The sequence below is a fragment of the Poecile atricapillus genome, chromosome 19 (assembly GCF_030490865.1).
Source record: "Poecile atricapillus isolate bPoeAtr1 chromosome 19, bPoeAtr1.hap1, whole genome shotgun sequence".
Classification (NCBI taxonomy): domain Eukaryota; kingdom Metazoa; phylum Chordata; class Aves; order Passeriformes; family Paridae; genus Poecile; species Poecile atricapillus.
In genome coordinates this window covers 9,030,701-9,053,974 of record NC_081267.1, presented here as the reverse complement: position 1 = coordinate 9,053,974, position 23,274 = coordinate 9,030,701, and the positions used below count along the sequence as shown (strand labels likewise).

Below are 23,274 nucleotides of genomic sequence, written 5' to 3'. Positions count from 1 at the left end.
GAGATTTTTTCCTGGAATGTTTAGGGATTTTGAGGAGACTTGAAGAATTGTGAGGGATTTTTCTGATATTTTGTGGAAATTTGTGGCAATTTGGTGGGATGTTTCTGGAATTTGGTAGTGATTTCAGAACATGTAGGGAATCGTGTGGGATTTTTCTGCAATTTTTGGGGATTTTTCTTGAATTTTGTAGGATATTGAGGAGATTTTATGGGTGTTTTGTGGAATTCTGAATGATTTTGAGGAGACATGAAGAATTGTGAGGGATTTGCGTAGATCTTGTGGAAATGAGTGGGGATTTTTTGGGATGTTTCTGGAATATGGTACGGTTTGGGGAAGATTTCTGCAATTTTGTGGCATTTTTCTGCAATTTTGAGGGATTTTTCTTGATTTTGTGGAATTTTTTGGAGATTTGGTGGGATGTTTCTGGAATTTGGTCGGGTTTGGGGAAGGTTTAGAGAATTTGGTGAGATTTTTTTCCTGGAATCTTGAGGAATTTTGAGGAGACTTGAAGAACTTAGTGGGATTTTTCTTACATTTTGTGTCATTTTCTGGAGATTTGGTGGGATGTTTCTGGAATTCGATAGGGTTTTGAAAACATTTAATGAATTGCGTTGGATTTTTCTTGAATTTTGCAGGATATTGGGGAGATTTTGTGGGAGTTTTGTGGAATTTTGTGGGATTTTGAGGCGGCATGAAGGATTTTGAGGTATTTTCTTAGATTTTGTGGAAATGTGTGGGGATTTGGTGGGATGTTACTGGAATTTGTTGGGGTTTTGAGAAGATTTCTGCAATTTTGTTGGATTTTGTGGAATGTTGTGTGATTTTTCTTGATTTTTGTAGGATATTCAGGGGGTTTTTGGAGATGTTTCTGGAATTTGGTAGGGTTTTCAGAAAATTTAGGCAATTGTGTGGGATTTTTTTCTGGAATGTTGTGGGATTTTGAGGACACTTGAAGAATTTTGTGGGATTTATCTTAGATTTTTTGGAAATTTGTGGCGATTTGGTGGGATGTTACTGGAATTTGGTGAGGTTTTGAGAAGATTTCTGCAATTTTGTGGGATTTTGTGGAGACTTGAAAAATTGAGAGGGATTTTTCTTAGCTGTTTTGGAAATTTGTGGAGATTTTGTGGGATGTTTCTGGAATTTGGTAGTGATTTCAAAACATTTAGGGAATCGTGTGGGATTTTTCTGCAATTTTTGGGGATTTTTCTTGAATTTTGGAGGATATTGAGGAGATTTTGTGGGAGTTTTGTGGAATTTTAAGGGATTTTGAGCAGACATGAAGGATTTTGAGGTATTTTCTTAGGTTTTGTGGAAATTTGTGGGGGTTTTGTGGGATGTGACTGGAATTTGGTGGGGTTTTGAGAAGCTTTCTGCAATTTTGTTGGAGTTTTTTCTGCAATTTTGTGGGATTTTGTGGAGCCTTTTGTGGAATTATGAGGGATTTTCTTACATTTTGTGGGAATTTCTGGGGATTTGGTGGGATGTTACTGGAATTTCGTGGGGTTTTGAGAACATTTAGGGTATTGTATGGGATTTTTCTGCAATTTTGCGGGATTTTCCTTGAATTTTGTAGGATATTGAGGAGATTTTGTGGGAGTTTTGTGGAATTTTGAGAGATTTTGAGTAGACATGAAGAATTTTGAGGGATTTTTCTTAGATTTTGTGGAAATTTGTTTAGCTATTCTGGGATGTTTCTGGTATTTGTTGCGCTTTTGAGAAGATTTCTGCCATTTTGTGAGATTTTTCTTGAATTTTGCAGGATATTGGGGAGATTTTGTGGGAGTTTTTTGGAAATCTGTGGTATTTTGAGGAGACATGAAGAATTATGAGGGATTTTTCTTAGATTTCGTGGAATTTTATTTAGATTTTCCGGGATGTTTCTGGACTTTAGTGGGGTTTTGAGAACATTTAATGAATTGTGCGATATTTTTCTGCAATTTTGTGGGATTTTTCCTGGATTTTGTAAAATATTGAGGAGATTTTGTGGGAGTTTTTTGGAATTTTGTGAGATTTTGTGGAGAGTTGAAGAATTATGAGGGATTTTTCTTTGCTTCTTTGGAATTCTGTGGAGTTTTGGTGGGATGTTTCTGGAATTGGTTAGGATTTTGGGAAGATTCAGGGAATTTTGTGAGATTTTTCTCTGGAATCTTGAGGGATTTTGAGGAGACTTGAAGAACTTTGTGGGATTTTTTTGAAATTTTGTGGAAATTTGTGGCGATTTGGTGGGATGTTTCTGGAATTTAGTGGGGTTTTCAGACCGTTTAATGAATTCTGTAATATTTTTCTGCAATTTGGTGGGATTTTTCTTGGATTTTGTAGGGTATTGGGGAGATTTGTGGGAGTATTGTGGAATTTTGAGGGCTTTTGAGGAGACTTGAAGAATTTTGTGGGATTTTCTTAGATTTTGTGGAAATTTGTTTAGATTTTCTGGGTTATTTCTGTAATTTAGTGCGGTTTTCAGACCATTTATTGAATTGTGTGGTATTTTTCTGCAATTTTGTGGTATTTTTCTGCAATTTTGTAGGATATTGAGGAGATTTTGTGGGAGTTTTGTCAAATCTTGAGGGATTTTGAGGAGAATTGAGGAATTTTATGGGATTTTTCTGAAATTTTGTGGGAAATTGTGGCGATTTGGTGCGATGTTTCAGGAATTTAGTGGGATTTTTTTGTACTGTTGTGGAATTGTCTGGCATTTTGTGGGATTTTGAGGAGAGTTGAAGAACGGTGAGGGATTTTTCTTAGATTTTTCTTGGATTTTGTGGAGATTTGGTGGGATGTTTCTGGAATTTGCTAGGTTTTCAGAACATTTAGGGAATTGTATGGGATTTTTGTGCAATTGTGTGGGATTTTCCTTGAATTTTGTAGGATATTGAGGAGATTTTGTGGGAGTTTTGTGGAATTTTGAGGGATTTTGTGGAGACATGAGGAATTTTGAGGTATTTTCTTCGATTTTGTGGAAATTTGTTTAGGTATTCTGGGTTGTTTCTGGAATTTTGTGGGGTTTTGAGACGCTTTCTGCAATTTTGTGGGATCTTGTGGAGACTTGAAGAATTGTGAGGGATTTTTCTTATCTTCTTTGGAATTTTGTGGAGTTTTGGTGGGATGTTTCTGGAATTTGGTAGGTTTTTGGGAAGTTTCAGGGAATTTTGTGAGATTTTTCTCTGGAATCTTGAGGGATTTTGAGGAGACTTGAAGAATTTTGTGGGATTTTTCTGAAATTTTGTGGAATTTTGTGGAGATTTGTTGGGATGTTCCTGGAATTTTGTGGGATTTTTTTGTACTGTTGTGGAATTTTCTGGAATTTTGTGGGATTTTGAGGAGACCTGAATAATTGTGAGGGATTTTTCTTAGATTTTGTGGTATATTTGTGGTGATTTGGTAGGATGCTTCTGGATTTTTCTGGGGTTTTGAGAACATTTATGGAATTTTTGGGATTTTTCTGCAATTTTTGGGATTTTTCTTGAATTTTGAAGGATTTTGATGGGATTTTGTGGTAGTTTTCTGGAATTTTGAGGGATTTTTAGGAGACATGAAGGAGTTTGACCTATTTTCTCAAATTTTGTGGAAATTTGTTTAGATTTTCTGTGATGTTTCTGGAATTTGGAAGGGTTTTGAGAAGCTTTCTGCAATTTTGTTGGAGTTTTTTATGGAATCTTGTAAAATTTTGTGGAGACATGGAGAATTTTGAGGGGTTTTTCTTACATTTTTTTGTATTTTTTTTGAGATTTTGTGGGATGTTTCTAGTATTTTGTGGGATTTTTCAGAACATTAATGTAATTGTATGGGATTTTTCTTCAAGTTTGTGGGATTTTTCTTGGATTTTGTAGGATATTGAGAAGATTTTGTGGGTGTTTTGTGGAATTTTGAGGGAATTTGAGGAGACATGAGGAATTTTGAGGTATTTTCGTAGATTTTGTGGAAATTAGTGGGGATTTTCTGTGATGTTTCTGGAAATTGTTGCGCTTTTGAGAAAATCTCTGCAATTTTGTGGGATTTTTCTTAGATTTTGTGGAGAGGAAGAATTATGAGGGATTTTTCTGGAATTTTGTAGAAATTTTTTTGAGATTTGGTGGGATGTTTCTGGAATTTGGGAGGGTTTTGAGAACTTTTAAGGAATTGTATGAGATTTTTCTGCAATTTTTTTGGATTTTCCTTGAATTTGGTGGATTGTGTGGAGACTTCAAGAATTATGAGGGTATTTTCTTAGATTTTGTGGAATTTTGTGGAGATTTGGTGGGATGTTCCTGGAATTTGCTGGGGTTTTCAGATCATTTTATGAATTGTGTGGGATTTTTCTGAAATTTGGTGGGATTTTTCTTGGATTTTATAGGATATTGGGGAGATTTTGTGGGTATTTTGTGGAATTTTGAGGGAATTTGAGGAGACATGAAGAATTTTGAGGTATTTTCTTAGATTTTGTGGAAATTTGTGGGTATTTTCTGGGATGTTTCTGGAATTTGTTGCGCTTTTGAGAAGATTTCTGCAATTTTGTGGGATGTTTGTTGAATTTTGTGGGATTTTGTGGAGACTTGAAGAATTTTGTGGGATTTTTCTTAGATTTTTTGGTGTTTTGGTGGGCTGTTCCTTGAATTTGGTGGTGTTTTGAGAAGATTTAGGGAATAGTATGGGATTTTTCTGCAATTCGGTGGTATTTTTCTTGAATTTTGTTGGTTATTGAGGAGAGTTGCAGAATTTCGAGGGATTTTTCTTAGATTTTGTGGTATTTTGTGGAGATTTTGTGAGATGTTTCTGGAATTTGCTGGAGTGTTCAGAACATTTAATGAATTGTGTGGGATTTTTCTGCAATTCTGTGGGATTTTTCCTGAATTTTGCAGGATATTGGGGAGATTTTGTGGGAGTTTTGTGGAATTTTGAGGAATTTTTGACAAGACAAGAAGAATTTTGAGGTATTTTTAAAATTTTGTGGTAATTTGGTGGGATTTTCTGGGATGTTTCTGGAATTTGTTGGGCTTTTGAGAAGATTTTTGCAATTTTGTGGGATTTTTCATGAATTTTGTGATATTTTGTGGAGATTTGATGGGATGTTTCTGGAATTTGCTGGGGTTTTCAGAACATTTAATCAATTGTGTGGGATTTTTTCTGCAATTTTTTGGGATTTTTCTTGAATTTTGTAGGATATTGAGGAGGTTTTGTGGGAGTTTTGTGGAATTTTGAGGGATTTTGATGAGAAATGAAGAATTTTGAGGGATTTTTCTTAGATTTTGTGGAAATTTATTTAGATTTTCAGGGATGTTTCTGGAATTTTGTGTCCTTTTGTGAAGATTTCTGGAATTTTGTGGGATCTTTCTGGAATTTTGTGGGATTTTGTGGAGACTTGAAGAATTATGTGGGATTTTTTTTAGATTTTGTGGAAATTTGTGTCAATTTGGTGGGATGTTTCTGGAATTTTGTGGGATTTTTTAATACTGTTGTGGAATTTTCTGGTATTTTGTGGGATTTTGAGGAGAGTTGAAGAATTTTGTGGGATTTTTCTTACATATTGTGGAAATTTGTGGAGATTTTGTGGGATTTTTCTGGAATTTGCTGGGGTATTCAGAACATTTACTGAACTGTGTGTGATTTTTTTTGAATTTTGTAGGATATTGGGGAGATTTTGTGTGAGTTTTGTGGAATTTTGAGGCATTTTGAGGAGACATGAAGGATTTTGAGTTATTTTCTTAGATTTTGTGGAAATTTGTGAGGGTTCTGTGAGATGTTTATTGAAGTTGTAAGGGTTTTGAGAAGATTTCTGCAATTTCGTTGGATTTTTCTGGATTTTGTTGGATTTTTCTGGAATTTTGTGGGACGTTCTGGAGATTTGGTGGGATGTTTCTGGAATTTGTTGGTCTTTTGAGAATAGTTCTGCAATTTTGTGGGATTTTTTTGAATTTTGTGGGATTTTGAGGAGACAAAGAATTATGAGGGACTTTTCTTAAATTTTGTGGAAATTTGTGGAGATTTTGTGGGATGTCTCTGGAATTTGGCAGGGGTTTCAGAACATGTAGGGAATTGTGTGGGATTCTTTTGCTATTTTGTGGGATTTTTTTGAATTATTTAAAATATTGAGGAGATTTTGTTGGAATTTTTGTAGAATTCTGAGGGGTTTTGAGTAGACATGTAGAATTTTGAGGTATTTTCTTAGATTTTGTGTAAATTTGTGGGGATTTTCTGGGATGTTTCTGGAATTTGGTATGGTTTTGAGAAGATTTAGGGAGTTTTGTGGGTTTTTTGTTGAATTTTGTGGATTTTTTCTGGAACTTTGTAGGATTTTGAGAGCATTTGGGGCATTTTTTATGAAGAGTTTGTTGAAAAAAACAGGAAAATAAAAGGAGTGAATCTGCTGAAATTTCGGTAAACAAAGGTGAAAAGCAAAACCATCCAAAGTTACCTGAACTCCGCGATAAATCCGCATGGTTTGGCCCAATATCAGCCAAATGGGGTTAAAATCATCCCAAGATGTCCAAAGTGCAACCAGAAGGGCATAAAAATGCCCAAACTGGTGTAAAACCCACTCCAAATGGCCTAAAATCACCCTTGAATCTCCCAAATGGTGCAAGATCCACCCTGAAAGTCGCTGGTTTTGCCTCAAATCACCCAAAGGGCCCCAACATCCCCCAACCTGGCCTGAAACGCCCAAAAGGGACCTGAAATCACCCAAAAAGGGCTCGGTTCGAGCGGCACCGGGACTGGGAGTGAGACCGAGATGGAGACTGAGACTGAGACCGAGAGCGGGCCTGAGACTGGGACTGAATCCGGCACCGGCACCGAGACCGGCACCGCTCCGGGACCGGGACTGAGACCGGGACCAGGACTGAGACGGGGACCGGCACAGCTCTGGGATTGAGATCGACACCGGGACCGGAATCGGCTCCAGGAGTGCCCCGGGACTGCTCCGAGACTGAGACCGAGGCCAGCACAGGGACTGGGATCAACACCAGGAGTGCTCCGAGACCGAGACTGAGACCAGAACCGGGATCAGCACTGGGATCACTCCTGGACCGGCACCAGGATCAGCACCGGGATCACTCCAGGACCAGCACTGGGATCAGCACCGGGATCACTCCAGGACCAGCACTGGGATCAGCACCGGGATCACTCCAGGACCAGCACTGGGATCAGCACTGGGATCACTCCAGGACCAGCACTGGGATCAGCACCGGGATCACTCCTGGGCCAGCACTGGGGTCAGCACCAGGATCACTCCAGGACCAGCACTGACACTGGGACAGGAACTGCTCCAAGGCCAAGACTGAGACCAGGACTGAAACCAGCCCTGGCACCGGCACTGAGACTGGCACCGCTCCGGGACCGAGCCTGAGACCGGGACTGAGAGTGAGATGGAGACAAAGACTGGGACTGGGAGCGCTCTGGGACCGACACTGGGACCACCACAGCTCCGAGACAGAGATCGACACCGGGACCGGAATCAGCTCTGGGATCACTCTGGGACCACCGCGTTCACTCCGGGCAGTTTTGGCCATGCCCCCGGGCGAGACTGGGAAGGGCTGGGAGGGACTGGGAAAGAACTGGGAGGGAACTGGGAGGGAACTGGGAGGGAGCCCTGGGCGGGGCGGGACCACCTCGGTTCGCATCGTTCCAGTGCAGCCATCCCAGTCCATGTGGTCCCGGTCCATGTGATCCCAATCTCTGGTGCTGATCCATACGGTCCCAGTCTGTGCAATCCCAGTCTGTGCAATCCCAGCCCATGGATCCCAGTCTGTGTGGTCCTGCATGGCACACACTCCAAGAGTCTGGAATTCCAGTTCCCAGCAAGGAAAAGATGTTCCTGCCCTTGAAGGCAAAGCTCTTGAGAAGGGGCCGAGAGCCAAGTGCAGCAAGATCTTACAGTGACATTTCCCTGCCAGCCCCCAGAACTTCACCCATGCTTGTTGTAGCTCCTGGACTGGGAATTAAATGAGGGGAGGGTCTCTGGTGGGAGCTGCCCTGGGTGCAGGGAGACGCTGATGTCAGTGTTCAGGAACACACATAATCACAGATTGATTATATGCAGGTGCTTGATTGAAGCACATGGGAACTAGGGGTATCAGCAACCCAAATCTAGCTCCATCGTCTTTGTCCAAAGTGCACATATTTCTACAATTTCAGCTGTAGCAGTAATCACTATAACAACCTTATCAATATTGCTTCATTAATATTGCTTGATTAGCTTTATCAATATTGCTTCATGAGAGTTAGCTCATCCTCGTACGAACATGTACAAATCTTATCTCTGGGTGGGTATTCTGGAATTCCCAAGCACCAGTTCCCGTTACCGTGAACATTTCAGCTTGCTAGACCATCCCCAATACCAGACATTCTTCATGGTTTTAAGAAACATTTTCAGAAACATTTAACGTTATAGTAACAAGGCTGTCACTGCTGTGGTGTCACAGAGAGCGGAACACTGGGGCTGTCACTGCTGTGGTGTGTGATAGATTGACATTTAAGTAAAAAAGATAAACAGCTAAAGAAATTAAGGTTGCTGGAGGCTGATGGAAGTTTTTTCTCCTGGCCTATAACTGGTCATTTCCGAGAACTGACAGTAGTTTTGATCATCGAAAAGTGATATCAACCTGTGAACATCACCCTTTGAATCTTAAGCCCGGGAATTTCTCTTTTTCTTTGGCTTCTGGCTTTTGAAGAGGTAACAGGGCTCTGGTTCATCCTCCTCCCCCCCAGGTCGGACAAGGCCACAGGGGGAGTGGGGCTGGCCAAAGTTCTGCGGTTCCTGGTGGGGGATGGAGACTGTGAAGTGACAGGAGCCCCTTCCCAGAGGGAAGTACTCCCATCTGTCCTACTGGTCTGGCCTTAATGTAAATCTTTGACTTCATCAAAGGGTCATTGCTAAACAAAACCTTGGTTTTGCCTGCTAACATTGCTGGTCAGGCGGTGTCCCAGAAGATGCTCTTGATGGTTGCCTCTTTTCCTGGGCATGGCACTGGAGGAGGTCCAGGCCCAGGTGATGCCACTGAAGGAAATGTGCCCTCATCCCAGGGATGCTCAACACGGACTCCCCCAGCCCCTCAGTGCCCCGCCGCTGGTCACAGCAGCCCCTGCCTGGCTCCTGCCTGCCCACACCATGGTCAGCCCTGCCTGCTCCTGGACATGGAGCTCAGCCAGGGCTGGTGCTGTGTGGGCTTTGCTGGTGGTACCAGCCAGACACTGGGGTGAGAGCTCCATCTCTTTATTGGAACAGAAGAGCTGTGCTGGGCCCTGCCCTGGCAGGAGGGACCCACCTTCAGTCCAGGCCACAGAGCAGGGCGGGTCCCTTCAGGGACACAGGGCCTTGCTTTGGGTGGTGGCAGCATCTGCACAGCAGCAAGCTGGTAATGCAGCTGTGACAGGGACATCACGTATGGGCATGGAGATGTGAAATGTGTGATACACGTGTCCCTGAGGGAGGTGTTTGGCCTTTCCTGTGAAGCTGCAGAGGGGAACCTGTTGAGAGAGGAGATGGCTGAGGCCCCAGCTGCAGCTGGCACACAGGGACCCTCTGGCACACTGGGAGATTCTCACTGTGCTCAAAGTTTCCCTCTGAAGACTAAGAGGTGAATGTGGATGGGCTTAGCAACTGGGCTGCAGGCCAAACAATTGAGTTAGCAAAAGAAGAAATTGAGAAAATACAAGTTTATCCATAGCAAGGAAGAATTCAAGGCCATTAGCATGGAAACCAATAAAAAGGTGCATAAGGGGTATTTTCAGTTGTAATAAATGGAATTGTTTCGTGCTAACTAAATTGTAACTGTAATTAAAGTTCTTATTAGAAACAATGAAGAATCAGTGTTACAAAGCAGATGTACCCCTTTGCAGATGTTACATGTCAAAATTAAGGTACAGGATGTAGTTTAGAAGATAAATGGTGTCTCAAGATGGACCAAAATTAGAACAAATTTAGGCATTGGGCCTAAAGATTAGTAAACATAAGGCTAATTAGTAGACTAACATAACACAAGGCTTAGTTCGCATGCGCAAACCTGTAAGGTTATCCAAAGGACAATGAGGAAGAGGAGAAGCCTTTGGCAAAAGACCACCAAAAGAAGACTGAAGACCTCCTAACAACAAGTGAGGCGTGCGCTGTGAGGAATAGTGACGTAACGTCAGAAAAATCGGAAATAGGAGGAAACTTACAGGAAACATTAATGAATATGTATAAGCATACAGTATATAAGTTTAGCTTGAATTGCTTTGTTTTGTATGTGAGGCAGGGTGGGAAGCCTCTGTACCCTGGTTGGTTTTTCTTATGCTTTAATCATACTTAATTACTAGCAGATTATATATAAATTTTAAATTTTATTAAACTGTATTATTTTACTGAACTGTATTCTTTTATACCACATTACTCTTCAATTTAGTAAATTGTATTCATTTTTAATTAAACTGCCATTAACCAAAGGGACCTAGTTGTCAAAATTCTAATTTAATTTATAACAATATTTTAACAAAGAAGGCTGGTACAACAACATTTTTTATTTAACAAACATGACACAACATGAGGTACATTAACAAAGAAGGCCCCTTACGGTGACAACATTCTACTGTTCAAACTGTAAAACATCTTTGTGTACTGATCAGGAGGTCACGATTTACTCTTTACAATCCTGATGCTGAATGTCTCCTGAGGACATCTGGTCACAGAGAAGAATGAGCCCCTTGTGGGCTGCCCCTGTTTGGACAACCTGCTCCTCATCCCGAGCCTCAGCATGTCTGACATCGCCCACCTGGGACTGACATCCCAAAACATTGAAAACATTTATAAACTTTTCTTTATCATTAAAATCTAATTAATTTATAAAAATACAATTTTGATTTTTATAATAATATTATTCTGTATTTTTATAACCTATTTTTTATATTTATATAAAAGAATTGATACATTTTTATCAACTAAAAACATTATCGGTCTTTGATTCTAAGTACCACAATTCCCTTCATTAATTAATTGACTACTATTTCACCCTCTTTATGCTAATTATTCCTATTTTTAGTTCTTTGATCATAATTTTTATAATTTTCTCAGACAGGGTAAAAGGGGCCACTTTGGGGTCCATGGGGACTTTTCTGGGGAACATTTGGGGCAGTTTTGTGTCTGGGGAGGGAATTTAGAGAGAACCTGGGGGTCTGGAGGACACTTGGGGGAGCCGGGTGGGCACTTGGAGGGGCACTTAGGGATTCTGTGGGACAATTCGGGGTCCGGGGGAGCACTTGGGGGTCCAGGGGGGCACTTGGAGGTCAGGGAGGGGAATCTGGGGGCCCTTTGGGGTCCGGGCGGGCACTTGGGGGGCTGTAACAGGGAATCTATGGGCTGCGGGGGATGACGGGAGTTGTAGGCACCGGTATAATACGGTTTAATGGGGCCGCGGAGCTTCACGGGAGTTGTAGGCGCAGCTCCAATGGGTTCCGGTGAGGCGCGGGGCATGACGGGAGATGGAGTCCCGGCTGGAATAGCGCTCTATGGGCGCCGTGGAGCATGATGGGAGCTGTAGTTCCGGAAGTGACTCGGAAGGAGTGTTTGGCGGTGTGGGGAAGCGCTTGGAGAAAACTTTTGCGTCCGAGCCGTGCTGCAGGTGCTTGGAGCGAATGTATACGGCTCGGGAGCACTTGGGGGGAACCTGGGGAGCTGTAACCAGGCTCTTTAGGGCGCGGGGCACGGCAGGAGGTTTGGGCGCGGAACTGTGTTGTGGGATGATGGGAGATGAATTCCCAGCAGTGGCTGGAAGGGGAATCTGTGGGGTCGGGAGCATTCAGGGATCCAGGGACGCTTTGGGGTGATCCGAACGGGTGCTGAGGGGTCACTCGGGGATCCTGAAGGGTCTGGGGGAGACTTATGGGACATATGGGGGGCGATCCCGGGGTTCTGGGGAGCGCAGGGCATATTCCCAGTTCCTCCCAATTCCTTCCAGCATGATCCCATTTGCTCACAACCACTCCCAGTCAGCCTCAGTGGAGTTGGACTCCCTGCCAGCATGATCGTATTCACCTCCAGCAGAATCCCAGTTCATCCCAGTATAAGTCCTGTTGCTTCCAGTTACCCCCTGCATGCACCCAGGAACTCCCAGTTCCTGCCAGTTGCTCCTGGCATGACCCCAGTTGCTCACAGCTGCTCCCAGTCAGCCTCAGCATGATCTCAGTAACTCCCAGTATATCCCATTTCCTACGAACCTGGTCTCAATTGTCCCCTCAATTGTTTCCTACTCACTGCCAGTCTGATCCCAGTATGATCCCAGTTTCCCTCAGTGTGATCGCAGTCTCTCCTGCCATGGGCCCAGCTCCTCCCAGTATGATCCCAGTATGATGTCAGTACACAGCCAGTGCAATCCCAGCCACTGCCAGGATGATCCCAGTATAAACCAGTCCCTGCCAGTGCTGCCACTCCTGGGATCCCCCAGCCCTCTCTGTGTTCCCCCCTCCCACATCTCCCCAGAGGAGCCCCAAGGGCTGGCAGTCCCCAGCCAGGGTCCCCAGCCAGCCCCAGGTTGGATCTGCAGCCCCCAATTTTCCCAGTTTCCCTCTCCTTTTCCCCGGGCCGGGTTCCCCCCGTCCCCAGCGGGTGGGAGCAGTGGAGAGCCCCGCGCTGCCCATCCCGACCTGTCCCGGCTCCATCCCCGCTCCTGCCGTGGGCTGTGAGGGGTTTGGGAACGGGGCACCGAGGGTGTCACTGCTCCTGGGGGAGGAGGAGGAGGGATGGAAGAGGAGGGATGAAGAAAGAGAGAGTGAAGGGATGGAAGTATAAGAAGGTGGAGTTAAGGAGGATGAAGAGGAGGAAGAAGAGGGACAAATGAAGATCAGGGGAAGTAGAAGGGACCACGAGGTCGAGCACTCCTTGAATACACAGCCCTCCACCTGTGGGATCATCACCCCCCCCATCCCACAGGTGACCATGGAGGGGGAGCTTGACCCAGATATCCTGGGGGATCCCTGGGTTGGGTTTTATGGGGGGGATGTTTGGAGAATGAAGAACTCCAAAGCTGAGCAGAAAATGCCCCTTGGGGGGCATTGGGGGTTCCTAGTTGTTATAAATGCAATGGCAAAATGAGGTTAAATAAAAAAACAATTTATTATAAAGCAATTTCAATAAAACAAACAACAAAAGGAAAAACCACAATAAAATATATCAACGCAGCGCTGGGTGGACAGGGGTCGATACTCAAAGGTACAGATTTTCCCAAATCCACGAAGGAGGGTTCTCTGTCCTGGGTTTTTATAGGGGTTTTGTGTCCTGAGGCCAAATTTCAAGTAGGCACCATTCAACAACGATCCTAGATGGTTGGTTGAATGGATTTCCTGGCGCTGAGAAACTGAATCAATAGACATTTGGGCAGACTCTCTTCGCATGTAAAAAGGTTCTGAGTGTCTCTTGATTTCATCTTGGGTTGGGCTATCAGGACGGAGTGGTTGGGTCCGGGTTGGAGCCGATGAATATCTCGGCTGGGCTTCTCTCTTTGTCCAGTTTGATTGCTTCTCCAACTGTGGCTTGCAGGGTGGGGCGTTCAGGTCCGGTGATGAGTATCTCGTCCGGGCTCGTTCCTTTGTCCAGCCTGATGGCTCGTGTCCTGCTTATCCTCTTAGGTTGATGGGCGCCGGCTAGAATCGTTATCTGGGTGCCGGCTAGAATCCTTATCTCTTGAATGGGTATTTGCTGCTGGGTCTGGGGAGGAATCCTTGGGCCACACTATATTTTATATTTTCTTATATCATTATAAATACAGATATATTTATTTAGGCTTTCACGAATTTTTATTCATAGATACATTTATCACATGGTGGTGGCTGCTGTCAGAGGCAGCCGGGAGGAGCAGAGCCCTGTGTCCCCCAGGACCCCAAAGTGGGGAGCCCAGAGAGGGGAAGCGCCACAATTCACGGGACCCTCAACAGCCTGAAATGGAGCAGGGGGGACTCCTTGGACCCTCTGCACCCCAAAGCAGAGATTCACGGGACAAGGGACCATAGGAATCCAAAAAGCCCCATCATCCCTAAATGAGGAGATGGAAATGGGGGGGACTTTTTGGATTTCTGGCACTCCGAGCAACCTGGGGTGGGCAGGGACTGAGTAGACAGAGGAACCCCAGTGCAAGCATGACCCCCAGCAGCTGGGACAGCGGGGAACCCCTGAACACCAAAAGGGAGAGACCAGAGATGGGGAACTCCTGGGAGGCATTTTCAGGGGTGAATCTTGGTGTTTGGGAGGTTTTTATGGGCCCCAGATACCCGGTAACTTCTAGAGATGAACTTGGGCAGGAGGAGCACCCTAACCCAATGTGCTCGTGCATTATATTTTTCCCCAAACCAGGATCTCTCATTCCCAAACCTTGGCTGGATGGAGGAGGAGGCTGCTGTGAGGAAGAGGAAGATGCCCCAGGACACCCAGGCCGGTGAGGAGGAAGTCAGTGCCCCTTTCCCCCTCTCTCCTGCTCCATCTCCCAGCCCAGCCTGGCCCCCGGCTGCAGGACAACCCCGCTGCCGACGCCGTCCTTCCGGGGACGCGCTGGGGGGATCTCCTTCCCCTTCCCTCTGGCACGGAGGCAAATCCCATCCTCTCCTTGTCCTTCCTCCCCCAGACAAGGAGCTGAGGATGGAAACCAGGGAGGAAAAATCCCTGCAGCAGAACCTCTTGGAAGAGGCCGATTTGAGCAGTTCCACAGTGCAGGAATCCAACAGGGAAGAAAAGCCCCGGAGATCCCGCAGGAGGAGGGGCTCCAAACCCATCCCAGGGTGCTCTGAGGAGGAAAGACCCACCCTGTGCCGGGAAGGCGGCCGGAGATCCAGCCAGGGCTCTGAGCTGGTGGTCCATGAGCAGCTTCAGGATGGGGAGAAGCCGTACAAGTGCTTGGAGTGTGGGAAGAGCTTCAGCCAGAGCACCAAACTGCTCCGCCACCGGATGATCCACACTGGGGAATGGGCCTATCAGTGTAGGGAATGTAGGAAGGGCTTCAGCTGCAGCTCTGAACTCACCATCCACCAGCGCATCCACACTGGGGAGAGGCCCTACGAGTGTCCTGAGTGTGGGAAGAGGTTTCAGAGGAGCTCCCATCTCCTCCAGCACCAGCGGATTCACACAGATGAGAGGCCCTTCCGCTGCCCCGACTGTGGGGAGGGCTTCAAGCAAAACTCCACCCTCATCACCCACCGGCGCATCCACACTGGGGAGAGGCCCTACGAGTGTGGGGAATGTGGGAAGAGCTTCAGAAACAGCTCCTCCCTGACCATCCACCAGAGGACCCACACTGGGGAGAGACCGTACGAGTGTGGGGAATGTGGGAAGAGTTTTAGCCACAGCAAGAGCCTGATCTTCCATCAGAGGACCCACACTGGGGAGAGACCCTATGAGTGTGGGGAGTGTGGGATGACCTTCAGATGGAGGTCCCAACTGACCATCCACCAGATGATCCACACTGGGGAGAGGCCCTACGAGTGTCCTGAGTGTGGGAAGAGGTTTCAGACCAGCTCCCATCTCCTCAGGCACCAGCAGATTCACACGGATGAGAGGCCCTTCCGCTGCCCTGACTGCAGGAAGGGCTTCAAGCGAAACTCCAACCTCATCAGGCACCGGCGCATCCACACTGGGGAGAGGCCCTGTGAGTGTCCCCAATGTGGGAAGAGCTTCAGCCAGAGATCTACCTTGACCCGACACCAACAGAAGCACCGGTAAGGGAGGCCCTGCGAGTGCCCCAAGTGCAGGAAGAGCTTCGTGCGCTGCTCCAGCTCCATCCCCCATCAGAGGACCCACGTTGGGCAGGACCTGATGACCCACGTTCCCAGTGATCTGCGTTGGGAACACAGTGGGCTGGAGGTCATTTTATTTTGGTTTCAATTATCTTTTAATTCATCTTTATCTATTTAGAACAGAGAAATAATGGTAAAAATCAACAAATTCATCAAAGGTATCTAAAACCTCACATTTTACTAGTGCTTCAAGGGAATCTGGGAGATACTTGGGAGTATTTGGGGGTTGTGGGGTTATTTGGTGGAGTTGTCTCCATTTCTTGGCACTCAAAGAGACAAGAGGGTTCAATCTTTCACCTCAAAACCACTCAATGTCACTGAATCCAACTCAGTACCTCTCCAAAATTATTCAATTCCACAGCCCCTCAGGGTGTGTTGCCTTAAGTTTTAGCTTTCATATTTTTCATATTCTACACTGCCTAGGTTTGTAGTTCATATTATGTGTTAGTGAGCTCTCTTCACAGAGTAGGTAGACAAAACAATTCCTTTTCTAGCTTGATACCAAGGACAGTTGTTACAAGTTCCAGGCCCAAAAGCATAAACAAGGGTGGACTGAAGAGAGAAAACAAGAAGGATGGGACTTCATCATCTGAAGCTGTAACTGGACAATGAACCCAAATATGCAGATGGACCTAAACTTCTAAAAATGTGAGACCTTGTGATCACTTGTCCATTTTTGTGACCATTTCTGGTCTATCTTGGCTGTAGCCCTGGCCTGGCTCTTGTACTGCCCATGGTGTATTTAAATTCTTCTAATAAACTTTATACTTAACTCTGTCCAGCCTCTGTTCTAGGTCAGCCTTCTGAAGGCATCAGGTGGAATGGGGTTGGAAGGGGATTGGGTGAAGTGGGATGCAAATCAGGAGGGGTGAGATGGGCATTGGGTGGGGCAGGATGGGTGGGATGGAGTTTGGGAGGTGTGAAATGGGGGAAATAGGGCTTGGGAAGGGGGTCTTGATATCCAGCAGGGATGGGATGGGTTGAGGTTGGGATTGAGAAGGTGGGGTGGGGTCTGCAATGAGACAGCCAAAGTTTGGGGATGATGAATGGAGCAGGAGCCCATTACTGAGTGAGTTTTTGTGTAAGATTCCCCCACCCAGGGAGGCAGAGATTTAGTTTAGTTAAAGTGAGAGGTGTGGGCAAGAGGGAATTCCATCCCTCTGCCTCAGAGGATGGGCTCTGTGAGCCCAGGAAGAAACTCCACCCTGGACCCCTCGTGGGGTGGCAGCCCAGGGATTTCTGATTGGGTTTGGGCCCCTGGGGTTTCTCCCTTGCTGTGTTCCCAGTGGTCCCTGACCTTGAACTCCACCCTGGTTCTCAAACCCCATCTCCCTGCCTCTGTTTGGGGCTGTCTCTGGATCTGAGTTTGTTCCTGAGCTGAATAAATGTTTTCCTAAGCAGAATCCCGTCTCGTTGGTGTCCCATGCCTGTTCCTGGTAACTGTGGCCTCCCTGGACATGATCCTGCAGCCCCGGAACGCAAGACCCCGCAAAATTGAGACCCCCCCGAGACCACAAAAAATCCCAAAATTCCCTAAAATTTGCCCAAATCCCTCAAAATTCCCTTAATTTTTCTAAAATGGCCCTTCTGTCTCCCTCCAGGACCAGGTGCCTTCGCTGGATCTCGAGGACACCCCCAGGAATTTGCAGGGAGTCTCTCCTCCCCTGCCACCCTCAAAAACCCACAGCTTTTGGGAAAAAAAAATTCCCCCAAATCCCTTGGATTCAAGGGGGAATTCCCCATTTTTGACACATTTTTGGGGGGTTCCTCCCCAAATTTTCAGGTTTTTTGCCTCTTTGCCATTTATTTAATGGTTTTAGAATTTTTCAAAATGAGCTTTTTTGTGGTGGTTCCCCCAATTTTTTTAGTGGTCCCTTAATTTTTTTCTGGGGGTTCGATTCCTCCCGCAATTTTACCTTCATCCCCCTCCCCCCAAATTGGGGTGAGGGTGTCTTTTTTTTTTCTGTTATTTTTCTTTTTTACCCTTTTCCCTTTTTTTTTTTTTTTTTTTTTCCTCTTTTTTATTTATGTGCACTTAATTTGGGGGGACTGAGGGGCAGGAATTTTGAGGAGCTGTTGCCTGGGGGGCTGCTGGAAAAGTTGGGAAGACCCCCTCTCTCCAAAAGAATGTGAAAAATCCTGAGAATTCTGGGATTTCCCCCCCTACACCCCTGCCCAAGGTGTGAAAAATATGAAATAAAAAAATATACGTTCTCAGCTTTTTTGTTTATTCTTGGGGAGGGATTTGTGATTTTGGGGGGGTTTTGAAGAGGGGCTGCTATTTTTTTGGGAGGTTCTCCCAGTTTTTGGGGGGAATTTGGGAGGAATTTGGGGGTTTGGAGGGAAATTTGGGGTTTTGGGGGTAAACTTCGGAGGTCCTGGGAGGAATTTTGGGGTTTTAGGGCAGAAATTTGGGATTTTTTTGTAACATTTGGGTGCTTGGGGGAGAAATTTGGGGTTTTGGGGAGAACTCTGGGTTTCTTAGGGGGAGGATTTGGGGTTTTGGGAAAGAAATTGGGGTTTGGGGGGAAAATTTGGTGCTTTTGGGGGAAATTTGGGGGGGTGGGGAAATTTTGGGGGTTTTCATGAATTCTGGGGTTTTGAGGGGAAATTTGGGGTTGGGAGGAAATTTGGAGTTTTGGGGTGGGATTTTGAGTCTTGGGTGGATTTGGGACTTTGGGGGGAGCATGGGGGTTTTGGGGGTTTTGGGGTGATTTGTGAGGAATTTTGGTATTTTTGGGGAGGCATTTGGTGGTTTTGGGGGGAAATTCAGACGTCGTGGAGGGGTTCTGATTTTGGGAAGGGGATTTGGGGAGAATTTTTTGGGTTTTGGGGGAATTTCCATTGATGGGGAGGGGTCCTGATCCCATTGAGAAGGGGCATTTTGGGGAGGCCTGAATTTGGGGGGGGTCTCAGGGGGGATTCCCCATTTTGGGGCGGGGTTTGGGGTGGATTTAGGGGGATTTTCCAGCGATGGGGAGGCATCTCAGGGGTGGGATTGGAGGAGAGGTCTCATCAGAGCCCCATTCTGAGCTGGAAGCGGGGGGGATGTTGGGAGTGGAATCTGGGGAGGATCTGGGGGGAGATTTTCCAGCCATGGGGAAGGGTCCCGATCCTGGGGCAGTTCCTGAATTTGGGGAGCAGTCTGGAATTTGGGGGGGTCTCATTGGGGCAGCAGGAGGGGCTGGAAGCGGGGCACGATGTTGGCGAAGCCGCTCTCCAGGGGGGCCGTGGGCAGCTCCTCGGGGGGTGCCGGGGGTCGCGGCCGCAGGCGCTGCAGCAGCGAGGTCAGGAACAGGAACAGCTCTGCCCGCGCCAGCGCCTCCCCCAGGCACAGCCACTGCCCTGTGGGGAGGGGGCGTCAGCACCGCCCCACCCCAAAGGGTCGGGGGTCCCAAAAGGGTCTGGGGATCTCTAAAGGGTCGGGGGTCCCAAAGGGGCTGGGGGTCTCAAAAGGGTCTGGGGTCCCAAAAGGGTCTGGGCTACCCCAAAAAGAGACTGGGGGGTCTCTAAAGGGTCTGGGAGCTTTGGGATTGGGGTCCAAAAATGGTCTGGGGGTTTCAGGGGTGGGGGTCCCAAATGGGTCTGGGGTCCCCACCCCGAGGAATTTTGGGATTCCAAAAGGATGTAGGGCCCCACCACAAAGGAATTTGGGGATTTTGGGGATTCCAGAAGGATTTAGGACCCCACCCCAAGGATTTATGGGATTTTTGGGGTGCCCACTGGCCGAGAAGGGCACAAAGGCCTTGTTGTGCTGGAACAGACCCTGCTCATCCAGGAAGTTCCCAGGGTCAAATTTTGGAGGTTTTTGAAGCATTTGGGGTTGTTTAGGACCAAGCTCAGCAGGGGGTAAATGTCTGTGTCCTGTGGGGTCAAGTGTGGGGCCAGAAGGGTCATTTGGGATCAGGTGTGGGGTCAGAGGGGTCCTTTAGAGTAATTTGGGGTTATTTGTGGTGATTTGGGGTCATTGGTGTCATTTGGGGTTACTAGGGTGTAAGAGACAGTCTGAAGTTACCCTCATCTGCCTCACAACCATTGCAAAAACAGAGACCAAGACCCTGAAGACCCTGAGGGAATTTGTGCAGGGGTTCTGGCCTGGTTGAGGTGGAAGCTTGCCAGGTGATGGTTTGCAGGTGTGCTTGTTGTGCTCTCAAGGTACACTGCCTTCATTCCTGCTGCTGAGCAGGGACTTGTAAGGAGCGGCCTGTTCTGTACCTTACACCTGCTTCCCAGAGCAAGGGGGCTCATCACAACAGCCGAGGAATTTCCCCACCTCTTGGCCAGCTGCCCCTTGCTTTGAAACAGACTGTAAAAATGACTTTTCCAAGTTAGTTTCTTCAAGAGAGATCTCCCCATGGAAGAAGACACCAGCGACCCTGTCTTGTCCATTGGTAGCTATAACCCCCCACTTTTATTCTCTTTGCATTTTGCCTCTTTATCCCTCTCTCCATCTCTCTCTCTCTCTCTCTCCTCTATTGCATAACCTTTGTTGCTGGCACTAAAATAAAGGTGCATTAGTGCTGTTGTGATTTAAACTGAAATCCCTTGGTGTCCTTTTTGCACTCTGAGATCAAACGAACCTCTCACAACTCCCACTTGTGTTAGGGGATCGTGACACTCGGGAGTGGGGTGACCCAAGGTGTGGCTTAGAGCAAATGCTCCACGTCACAAGGATATTGGTAGGCGCACGGTGGAGACAAGGATGAGGAGGAGACCTCCAGTATGGGTTCCAAAGGCTTTTACTCGGCAAAAATATATACTCTGCTCAGTTTTGGGCGCTTGTCTTACAGCAGCTAGAGAAACTTGTTTTAAGCAAAAAGGTGAGGAAAGAACTAGAATGGACTCCTTTCGAAACCCAGTTGAAATTTTGCAAAAACAATTAGATGAAGAAAGGAATAGGATCCATCTCTTGCCAGTGGCCCAAAGAGAGGAATGGGTTAAAAATTCAAAGAATGCTTACTCACCAAAGAAACAGTGGAGAGGGAAACCCTTCTCATTAATCAAATTTACCCTCAGAAAGAACTAACTGATGAAAAATTGTGGGGAGCACTGCTGTCCTAGCTTGAAACCTTTCATTAAAACAGAATATAATCATATCAATGATGAAGATCTTGATTTGCATACAACCACTAAAGAAATCCCGTACACTGCTGCTGAATTGGCTGAGCTGAAAAAGGAGTACGGGCGTCTCCCTCACGAGTCAGAGACAGAACACATACTGCATCTCTCACCGGAGGAGATCAGATTTGACCGACAGAACAAGAAGCCAGTGGGTACTGGGGACATGGGGTCTTCTCAACAGCAGGAGACAGATGTAACCCGTGGTCCCTAACTCAGCACGCAGCTCATTGGGCAGCAGGGCTTCATCCATTGGAAAGGGGAGACCCTGTAGCTATAGTTGGTACTCCTGACCAACTACTGGAAGACATGCACAAAGCTGCCTGCTTGCAAATGATACATGACAGAAAATTAACTACTGGCTATGAATCACCAATGCAATTACCTGTGAAATGATGACCCCTTTAATTTGAGCCCTTCCAGAATCACATAAACCTACAGAAATTTTCCTTCAAAAAACCATAGCAGCTATAACTCCTGTTGTTGGCACTAAAATAAAAGTGCACTATTACTGTGATTTAAACTTAAATCCCTTTGTGTCCTTTTGCACTGGGAGATCAAACGAATCTCTCATGATTCCCGCCGGTGTTAGCGGATCATGACAGAGCCCTCAGCAATCCAGGCAGCAACACAGGCAGCAGGACACAGAGGGCACTTCCTGGCTGGGACAGGGCTTGTGGCTTCAGCAGAACCACCAAAGGCCAAGGGGTTTCTGGCCATTTTCCCTGCACCACTGCATGCCTGGGCAGCTTGCAGAGCACAAGCCCCCTTTTCCCCCTCTTCCCCTATGCCCCGCACACCCTGGGCAGCAAAATAAAGGTCCTGGGAGTCTGTCTATTATAACATATCTTATATTATTTACATACTAAAGCAAAACAAAAGAACAATCTTGAAGGAAAAAACATCCCTGCTGGCTGCTCATGTGGCCCCAGCAGACACAGCCTCCCAGATCAGCTCTCTGCAGAGCTCCAGCAGCGCAGCCAGCTGAGGCCCGACAGACGAGGCCGTGACCTCCATGCCCTGCGGAGCTGATCTCGCAGCCTCTTGAAGGTGGAGATCGGAGCGTGGTCTCCTGCCCTGAGAAGGCACAAAGTCTGAAGTGCCAGGCTTCCAACCTCCAGGCTGCTGTCACATGCTGTGTCTTCAAGGGCTGGAAGAGAGACGGACAGAGCCACGGTCAGATCCCAGACCTGCGGGGGCCCACGGAGAGCCCCCTGCCAGGGCCATCCCAGCCGGCTCTTGCCATGGCCAGCAGGGAGCAGGGACCGAGGGGATCAGCCCGAAGCTGCGGCCACGAATGCCCCACGTGCCCCTGAAATCTCGGTGTGCTCTGCCCACACCGCCCCTCATCCACACAGGGAGCAGAGCCCTCCACAGCCAGGCCAGGGCTTGCAGCTCCCCCCGACAGCCCCGCTGACAGCCCGCTGCCCTCACTCACCCTCACAAATGAGCAGCATCTCTTTCTTCTGCCCCCTCAGGTGCTGCCCGGCCATCCCTGGGAACACAGAGCCTGTCAGGGCCCCGGCGGCACAGCTCCCTGCCAGCGGCGCTGCCAGCCCTGTGGCCACACGGCCTCCCGCCCCGGCAGGGCTCAGCCCGGGCCCTTGCCGCATCCTGACTCAGCCCAAGGGCACGGCTGCCAGAGGCCGGCAGCAGCCCCGAGGGCAGCCGGGGCTCCAGGGCGCCGGGCCCGGGTGCCGCTGCCGGGGCAGCAGCCGGGGCCGGGGCCGAGCTGCGGCGGGGCGGGGAGGGAGCCCGGGTTCGTGGCTCACCGATGAACCTGATGGCCGCCTCTCGCAGGGGCTCCTGTGGGCTCTGCAGGTACGGCAGGGCCCGGCGCAGCTGCTCGGCCGCTCGGTTCCTGTCCTGTGCCAGCTGCAGAGAGCGGCAGGAGGGAAGGGTTGGTGCGGGCTCTGCCCCTCGGCCGGGCACTGCCTGCGGCCAGCCCCGGCCTCCCGTGCCCGCCCAGCCCTGAGGCCCGGCCAGCAGCCGCTGGCGCCGGGCTCTGGAGGGGGCAGAGGGCCGGCTGCTGCCCGGGGAGCCGCGGTGCCGCCCCGGCCCGCAGCCCCAGTGGGCCGGGGCTCCATCGGCACCCGGCTCGGGGCCACAGGAGCCTGGAGAAGAAGCCGTGCTGCTCCCGGGTGCAGCACCGGGCAGGGGCGCAGCTGCCAGCCCCACACACTGGGCACCGGGGACAGGGAGCTTCTCCAGGCTGAGGCTGGGCCGTCCAGGCCGTCCTTACCAGGCCTTCGCTGAACTTCCAGAGTTTCTTATCCAGCTGCAGCATCTGTTCAATATCTCTCCTCTTCAGGAATCTGGCTGAAGAATGCAGCGTTTCCTGGGACACCTGGAGAGCAGCAGAGACTGGAGATGGCCCCACAAACCCAGGCACAGGACCCGCATTCGTGTGCCAAGGCCTGGAGGTGCCAGGGC

General features: G+C 47.9%; 1 pseudogene; it reads left to right on the top strand.

Annotated features, from left to right (window-relative positions):
- Positions 1 to 23,274, top strand: part of LOC131586345 (uncharacterized) — a 982,094-nt pseudogene that overhangs the window by 807,852 nt on the left and 150,968 nt on the right.